The sequence below is a fragment of the Argentina silus genome (genome assembly GCF_951799395.1).
Source record: "Argentina silus genome assembly, chromosome: 5".
Lineage (NCBI taxonomy): Eukaryota > Metazoa > Chordata > Actinopteri > Argentiniformes > Argentinidae > Argentina > Argentina silus.
This window is the reverse complement of record NC_139659.1, coordinates 10,526,715-10,534,549: the sequence shown is the minus strand read 5'-3', so window position 1 is coordinate 10,534,549 and position 7,835 is coordinate 10,526,715.

Sequence of the window (7,835 nt, the reverse complement as noted above, 5' to 3'; positions counted from 1 at the left end):
AATCTTGAATCTTGAATCTGGCATTGGGAGACTAGGTGAGAAATCTGATCACGAAACGTAGGCCTTATGTGACAGGTCAAGCAACCGATTCAGGCACGCAATGGTTGGTGGGTAGAGTGGAAGGCTAGGCCAAAGGACTACGACGCCAGGACTACAAACACGCTGTGAGACTGACAACAATGCTGCACGGGTTGCTTCATCTCGTTCACACAGCCTCCAAACCCAGGCTCTCGCTCAGACATGTCGACCGAAACCAGTCCTGTCAACAGAGTGTATCTAAAACCCGTGGGCCTTGAGGCAGGCTGGGACAGGGCTCCTCCACCCCCCTGACCTGGCGCTGAGCCGTTCTCAGTGCGGTCCGATCAACACGCTCTCTGAGCTCCCTTCAAAAGTTCTCTAAGGAGATAGGAAAGGCTCTAAGAGGATCTAAGAGTACATGCATGTGTGTGAAGCATATGCTGTCTCATCCCATGTCCTACATGCCTATGTTTTATCTTAACTGATTGATACAAGCCAAATCACAGATCAAGATTAATGACCTTGAATATTGCAATATCTACTCTCAATGAAAGTGGTGGGAGTGCTATTGACAGCGGCTAAAACAAATAAAACAAAGCCACTAACACCCAAAGCTTTTGTAACAAGGTGGGAAATGTGAGGTTCTTTGAACTCGGCAGAGTGGAGGCAGGCAGAGTGAAATAGAGACAAAAGAATTATGGACGATTGATATTATGTATTTATTCAAGCATGGCTTTATGATAGTGTATGACATCAGTTCTTCAATATCTCCAACGGTTCCACATTTCTGTACCTCCCATAGAAACCACAACACAAGACACAACATAAAAACACAGTCAGCTATACAGAAAATGATACAGCCTAGGGGGCAGGTGTTCAGCTCCTTTAGGTAGCGCACGCACACACACACACACACACACACACACACACACACACACACACACACACATATACACACACACACATATACACACACACACACACACACACACACATATATAAACTGTGATAAATGAGGATAAGTAGCACTAATCATATGTGCAGGTTTAGGCCTGAAGACTAGGTGGTGGTACATAACGCATACATGGTGATGATAGAATAACTCCCATCAGAACATGCATCTCACCACCTCAAAACAAAAACATACAGTTAGCCTCACCTCTCTTTCTCTCCACTCTCTCTGCCTGTTCAAATAGTATAGCGGCTGGTTTCCCATAAAGGAAAGGAAAGGCATGTATAAGGTCAATAAGCGACAGACCAGAATTATTGTGTACATAAGTGAACGTATATTTGCCTCTGTTGCATGTGTGCACTGTCAGAACCAGCTATGGCGCTGTCATGCTATGCATACTGATGGTGCTTAGGACATATCTCATATAGGCATATTCATGTTGACCGTCACTGAGGTATTCTAAACATGTGATACTGACAGGAAGATGGGCATCTCTGTGAGGTTAAGAGGAGAGACAGTTAGAGAGTAGGCTCTGTGGCGCCACTAGGGTGACGCCTCGTCCCCTCTGCTACCCTGCTGAACTCTATGAATCCTTTTCCATGGGAACTGTGAGACTGTGCGGCTCTATGCTGCTGCCTACATCGTCAATTAGGCAGAAATAGCATGCTATCACAGCAATTTTCATTATCTAATCTCCCTAGAAAATAAATAGTAGAGATGGGACAGTGAATCTTAGCCAAGTCAAACAGCAGAGTGTGTGTGGATGAGAGTGTCTGTCACATGAGTCTGATGTCGAACCAATGGGAACAGGCAACGAGTCACAGACAAAAGCGCCTTTCCGTAGCCACAGTACTGCGAGCACTACACCACCAGTTGAGGGCAGTGTAATCATGGGTAATCAATCAATAATGATTGTGAATCGGTAAGGAGGTGAGGGGAATTTATTTGAGAGAAAGGATGTCAGGCAAACTTCACTTGCAGTACATATTGTTCAACAACAAAATAGGTGGTCAGCTATGCAGAACTAAACTAAAAACCATTGAGTCTTAAAGGTCCAGTATGTAGATTTTTAAATAAGCTTTAAAATAGTGCTAAATGGCCATGATAATGTGGTAGCCATCAAGGAATGAGATCACATGATGAAGAACAATCAGTGAAGAGTGCTATATTAGTCCAAACAAAGCGTTTTCTAAAATCTGGTGTCAGGTAGGACTTTGTTGCTATTTGAAAACGTAGCATATGCATGTTTTCAAATGTTCAGTGTGGCCACACAGGGCAGCAACACACATAACTACATGCTGGACCTTTAAGTAACATGAGTATTCTCACACAAATAGGTCTAAAACAATGGTGTTAGAACAATACTAGCTAAAACATTACTTAAGTGGGACAATGGGGTTAAAGGTCAGTGCTCAGCTGGGTTGCTGTGTGTGTGTGTGTGTGTGTGTGTGTGTGTGTGTGTGTGTGTGAGAAAGACATAGGGGGAGGGGAGAGTGTACTTAACGGTTTTCAATTCAAACATATTTTGGAAATGAAATAGCTGCAGGGCTCTTTCCACAAAGGTGGATTGCTAGAGATGGGATTTGAAATATGAGGAGACAGAAGATGTTCCAAAGTGAGGTAGAGATAAAGAGAAAGGGAGATTAAAAGTGAAAAGTTGTGTTTTTACAAGTGGAGGGTGGATTGTAGGAGGAGGGAGGGACTGGCAGAGGGAGGGGAGTAGACGTCACATCTGTCACTGCCACTCCCCTGGGGGCCTGGGAGCATGGGAAACAGAGACAGCTCCAGTTGGCTGCAACAGGCAGTACACAGTGCTGTTCAATTATCAGTTAAGGAGGTCAATGGAGAGGCATAGAGGCCAGGGTGCTGCATGGAAATAGAACCTGGAACCTCTGAACTGCAGAATTACTCAGGATTCAGGAAAAAATGGCATAAGTTCATGCTCCACAGGTCAGGTCAGAGAATGGAAATAAAAGTCCCCTCCTACACACAAGGTGTTTCGTCAGTTGCAATAAAAGTCCTGGAGGCTGTTCCGTTATTGTTGGAGGGTGTTGAGTTTCCCTTTACACGCTCGTCCTGATCCCGTCCACACTCTTAATAGGCCATTTCACAGGGGTCCGATTCTCCTTTCTCCACGGCGTCAGCTGGTCTGCCCTCCTGCCTCTTGCTCCCCGTCGGCATGTGCTCTGCACAGCGGTGTTTACCAGGGTGAGCGTTTAGTGGGGTTATCGTTTTCACAGCGGCAGCTGTTGCCACCATGTGCCTTCTCCACGGGCGGCTGGCTGACGGCACGCAGGCCGCTGCTCCACACACCCGTCAGGCATCCCCAAGGACCTTCCCCGCTGGCCCCTGGTCAGACACCAGTACATTTAGGATCAGATATCACGCTAATGTGTAGACACAGCACAAGCTTTCATCAGGGGCTCCTGTTTTGAGCCCTCAGACAATGCATCTTTTGATATTCAAGAGGTTGGTGTCAATAATTTCATTGACCATGCATTAGTCTCTACAGTCCTCGTCCACTTGTTCTCTTGTCCACTTGTTTAAACTCCCATAACTGTTATACTTCTTATCCTCATCTGTTTTGTCTAATTGCCATTTAATTGTTTTCATATTCCTGTAAAGCGCATTCTGTTGCATCCGTGTATGAAATGTGCTCTACAAATAAAGTTTGCTAACTGAATCATGTGCAACAGTTTCTGTTTATACCTATATAAGTATTTAAGTGACCTCTTCAAGTGATATCTCCTAGCCTATCTGTAGCACCGCTGGTCCAATATGCTGGCACAGTGGCACAGTGGTCTATCAGGGGAGGCTGGTGGAGGCCGAAAATCGGAGGACGGGCTCATTGTAATTCATGACACAAAGTATTTGATACCATTCCTCATTCCGTTCCATGCATTATAATGAGCCCTTCCTCCGATTTCTATCTCCACCAGCCTCCACTGGTGTCTATCATTAGGAGATTATGGGCTTCTGTCCACAGTGGCACTCAGTCACCCCCCCTCATTGATAGGATCTAAAACTGCATCAACCGCATGGGCTTCTGTGAGGGGCATACGTCCGTTCTACACCTGACAAAGAGTGAGAGAGAGGATAAGAGAGAGATTGAGCTAAGTAGGAGGAGTGGATGGAGGAAAGTATGTGAGGAATTATCTCTGACATTTAGACCCTAAGCCCATCCCTGGGTTGTGGTGGGATTCAGGGATCGCTCACTTATCAGTGACTTATTCCTGGCTGACTGCTTGTCACTTTCCATCATAATTCAAGGTGACAGCAAAGCAGACAGAGGCGACGCACACTAAATCTCTCTTAGACCTACTGTATACTCTGTGATGCTATCATGCGAATATGCTAGTGTCTCTCTCATACCATGAGCCATCTGCCCAGGCCCTGTCATATCTACAATGTCTTTCTGATTGACAGGTGGCGGGGGGGGGGCTTGTTTTTGGAAAGTGAGAAGATTGTGAACGCGGGTAACCTTGTCCCGCCCCACCCCAGAGATTCTGGTGAGACTTGGGGAGTGTGGGGGGGTGGGGGTGGGTGGCATAGTGGCAGTTGTCAGACCCCCATACCATTTGGAAGGAAAGTGATACCACAGACAGCTGAGACTGCCTCAGTCGCTCCGAGGGTTAATTTGGACTGTCTTTAAATTCACTAGCTCTGTATGCTAATGAACGCTGTGGCGGTATATGGAGGTCTCAGAGTCTTTCACACTCACACACACTCACACACACACACACACACACACACGCACGCACACACACACACACGCACGCACACACACACACACGCACACACACACACTCACTCACACACACACATACACAGGCAAATCATTATGTAATACTATTAATCCCAGATTTTACTGACAATGGCTATGAATTTCGCTGTGTGATCAGAAACTACTTTGAGCCATTTCCATGTGACCGCCTCAATAGGAGATAGGCTGGCTGTCTCTTTGCCACTCTCTGGAGTTAACCAGGGACCATAACTCTTCCAACACCATATGAACTGCGAGCCTGCTGCATCCAGCCGCACACACGCTCCCAAGGCTTCTGTCGTGATGAGAGAGATCCTTAGTGCGTGTTTTCCTGCTCCTTCATGCTCATGCCTCCCTATCAGGTGTGCCCTAAAATAAACACCAGGGAAACAGGACCAGACTCCCTCGACATCAGATCCCTCCTCAAAATGGGACACAGGAAGTTCCACACACGCCGGGCAGCATGTAGATCCGTACAATATATTTATAAACAGTATGTATATCTATCTATCTATCTATCTATCTATCTATCTATCTATCTATCTATCTATCTATATATATGCATGGGAGGAGTGCCACTGGGTCATCATAGCAGTCTGTATGTGTACGCAGCTCCCTCAGAGAGAGAGCAGCACTTAGTGTTGGCTACACTGTTATGGAGCGAACAGGTTGTTTTTTCGGTGGCAAGTGGATTTTATTCCTTTAGTGGTTTTATGATGACCTCATTGTTTCAACTCATATGACACAGTGACACAGTCCAGATTTCCTTTGGCAAAGCCGCTATCAGACTGGTCCTGCACACACACTTCCTGTGTGGCCCCACAGCCTGACCTGCTCTCACAGACCGTGATGCAGTGTTAGTGTGTGTGTGTGTGTGTGTGTGTGTGTAGTACACATCTCAGTGTGTGTATGTGAGAGAGGCAGAGCATTAGTCTCTGTCACCTACTATTTTAATAGTAACTTCCTCTAATGTGTGGGTTAGCTGTGTCAGTGAAACGTGCACTCTAAACTGAATGGGGGTTACTCTAAGATCAGCACACTGCCTCTCATTCTTCAACTAAGCCTATAGTCCACAACCAAGTCCAGTTTAACAGGGCCCAGGTGCCTTGTCTTTATTCATATTCCTACACATTCCAATTCATCTGCACGTAACACACACACACACACACTGGCTCCATGGTCATGGTACCACGGAACCACACCTGCCTGTGGGAAAGAGATAGAGAGAGAAGGAGGGAGAGAGGGAGAGAGAGAGCAGCTGAGCCCCCTCTCTGACGGAAGTCTTCTCTCTCTCTCTCTCTCTCTCTCTCTCTCAGCTTGTCTCTTGTTTACATTCCGCCCCCCACCAGAACTAGCACTTAATCTCATCAGTCAACTCTCCGGCTGAACAAATATCTCCTCTCTCAGTGAACATTCTCACCCCTCATGCACACACACACACACACACACATACACACACACACACACACACACACACACACACACACACACACACACACACACACACACACACTACCAACAGGACATTAATTGTCCTGCCTGTGAGATGTGGCTTTGATTACTCCGAGAGATAGAGGTATTGGTTCAGTTCTCTTCTCTGCTTTGGACTGGCAGGACTCCAGGCAACAGTAATGAGTGTTGGTGGTCACAGTCTCTCTTTCCCTCTCTCGTCTGCCCCCCCCCCACCACCCCCCCTTTTCCTCTCTCTCTTTCTTTCTGTCTTCCTCTGTCTTTTCTAGCTTTGTCTCTTTTTTTTTTTTTCTTTCTTTCTTTCTTTCTTTCTTTTTTCTTTCTCTCTCTCCCTCCATCTCTCACTCTCTCTCTCTCTTGCTTTTTCTCTCTCTGCTGCTCCCGCCCCTCTCTCTAATGAAAGGACATAGGTCAGACTCTAGTCTCTGTCCATGGAGTAGGGCTTGGTGTAATGGCTGAGTGCAGAGTGTGGACGTAGACAGCGAGGAAGGGGAAGGGTGGAGGGGTGGTGGGGTGAGGCGGGGGGGGGGGGGATGGGGGGGGTGAGTAGAGGGCCAACGCAGCAGGACAGAGAGGAGCTTTGTTCCCTGCCCTAGGACCCAGTGTGGCGGCGTTTGGCTGGCAGGAGAGCCGCACACCGCCGCCCTGCTCAGAGAGTCCACAGGACAGGGAGGTGCACACAAAGGGCCAGGGTGAGACGTGCCTGGCCAGTGGGCCTCAGAGGAGAATACAGACCCCCGACTGTGCGACCCTGACCCGGCCGGGCGGCCATTACGGCTCGGCTCACTGGACCTGTAAAGCCCAACTGCCTGCCCTCGCGTACATCTCCCCCCTCTGTCCCGCTGACTGTCTGCCTGGCACTGGCCACTTAATTCACCAAAGAGAGGCAGTGTTCATCCCTGCTACTTTCTAGAGCAAGTGATTAGTAGTGCAACTTTTGGTGTCTGAAACTTTTGATATTCCAAGTGCAATTGTTACTGTGTCCGTGTAGTAGTCCCTACTGAACTAATGGATTTGTGTGTGTGTGTGTGTGTGTGTGTGTGTGTGTGTGTGTGTGTGTGTGTGTGTGTGTGTGTGTGTGTGTGTGACAGCTCCAGCTGTCCTCTGTGCCACTTGGTTATAAATTAAGGCCCATTTCCTGGGGTGTATAAAGCCAAGGTGACAGTCTTCTCACCGTGTCCTATTTAGAACACAACAGTGTGAACTCCACAGGGGAAGGAGACACAATGAAAGCTGTGTATGTGTGTGTGTGTGTGTGTGTGTGTGTGTGTGTGTGTGTGTGTGTGTGTGTGTGTGCACACAGGTATGTGTGTGTTCTAGTCCCCATGGCCAGAGTGGAGCCAGGTCCTTCCTGAGTTCCATTGTCCTGTGGCAGAATATTGTTGGTCAGCTGATAAAAGCAACGCGCACAGACACACACACACACACACACACACACACACACACACACACACACACACACACGCAAAACAATATGCAGAGTGCAGTAAGTGCAGAGCTCACAATTGAGACTTGAAGAGAAACTAACAGGACTAGTCATAACATTCCTCTTGTCCCCAATTGAAATGCTAATAAAGTTTGTTATAGAAAAGTGGGTGCTCAGTCTGGATTTAGTGGGCTCTGGCTGGCTGT